The 1,689-nt window shown below is 37.3% G+C and overlaps 1 pseudogene; it reads right to left on the reverse strand.

Annotated features, from left to right (window-relative positions):
- Nucleotides 1-470: 470 nt before the first annotated feature.
- LOC117695015 (myeloid leukemia factor 1 pseudogene) lies at nucleotides 471-1,376 on the reverse strand (annotated as a pseudogene).
- Between the last annotated feature and the right edge of the window lie 313 nt (nucleotides 1,377-1,689).

Here is a 1,689-nt window from a genome sequence, read left to right on the forward strand (position 1 = left end):
AGATCAGTCACCCACCGCCCTACAATCCAGAACTACATCTGGGCTCAGGGAGCCCACAGGGCTCCTGTAAGGCAAAGGACACTGTCAATAAGACAAAATGGCAACCAACAGAATGGGAAAAATCATTACTAATCCTACATCAGATAGAGGGCTAATATCCAATATATAAAAAGAACTGAATAAATTAGACTCCAGACAAAAAATAACTCTATTACAAATGGAGTACAGAGCTAAACAAAGAATTCACAACAGAGGAAATTCGAATGGCCGAGTACTAAAACATTTCGGACTCAGTAAGTACTTTTTTGTTTTTTTTTTGTTTTTTTGTTTTTTAACGTCAAAATTTTATTCCTAAAGTATGAACAATGTCAAGGTAAAACATGCAAGAACATTCAGATTCAGATTTAGAAGAAAGTTGCGAAGTACAGCATTGCTTTGACAACAAGAGATTGTTTTTTTTGTGTGTATTATTAAGCACCATGGCATGACATTCTTTGTTAAAATAAGTAACTAAACAAATGAAATACATGGCTACTTCTTTGATTTTTTTAGGGATTTTCACAGGTAATTCTTTGACATTAAATTTGTCCACAAAAATGTTTGATCTTCTACTCTCAATGGCTGAATTTCAATTTATTATCTCTCTCCTTTTGAATTCACATGACCCTGGATGCTCATGACTCATGCTTCACATTCTAGTGTTTCCTGATTGTTCAATAGGCTTGTACTTCAGAACTTCATTTTGCCACTTATCATCAAAAGTATGAGCATCACTTTCATTTATATTGATGAACTCTTGGTTGACCTCTTCATCTCCAGTCTTGTTCTTTGACTTTCTAATGACATGATCTCAGTCATGGATATGATGACCAACAGCCATTCTTTCTAATCAGCTGTTAAAATCTCTAATTCCTTTCAGATTTCTTTTACTCCTCCTGGAGCCCTGTGGGTTTGAGTTGAGGCCTGGAAAACCTTTGGTGGTTCATCTTCTAATTTGGAATAGGTCATAACAGAGGCAAAACAAAATGAATGCCCATTTAAATCCATTGAAAGTTGGCCAAAGTTTCTTTGTAACTCCTGTATACCATTTTGCATATTTACCATCATCCGATCTGACCCATTGTCTGAAAAGCGTTGACATCTTCATGAGTTAAGAATTCATCACCACAATCATGTTCTCTAAGATTATGGGTTCTTCCTCTACCATCAGAGATACTGAGCAAGTCACTTCCAAGAGATTCAGAGAAACTTCTCACATGAATATTTTCTAAGTGTGGAAGAAAAGAATCAGTGAAAACTGGGTTGTCCTCAAAGCTGCTGCTCAGCATCTGTGTGTGTGTGAGGGGGAGGGGGGTTGGAAGCAGGAGCTTTCCCATTGCCCATGACTTTATGACATCACTAAGATTAGGAAGGAAAAGGGGGAAGAATGTTGCATGGCTGCTATGGCAACCTCAGTAAACACACTGGAGGTAAGAAGTTTTCTGGAGGCCCCTTTAAATGAGGCTCCTGTGAGACAACTTGGTCTCAGAGTTATGGGAAGTAAAACATTAGACCAGTTCTGAATGATCTTGACCAAATCACTCTTAATCTCAACAATTCTCTGGTCAAAATATGAAAAAAAAATGTTTTGAGAACAATTAACAAGTGCTGTACTCACTTCTTGAAGGAAAAAGACGCAGCCTATGAAAT

Source organism: Arvicanthis niloticus, chromosome X (assembly GCF_011762505.2).
Source record: "Arvicanthis niloticus isolate mArvNil1 chromosome X, mArvNil1.pat.X, whole genome shotgun sequence".
Taxonomy (NCBI): domain Eukaryota; kingdom Metazoa; phylum Chordata; class Mammalia; order Rodentia; family Muridae; genus Arvicanthis; species Arvicanthis niloticus.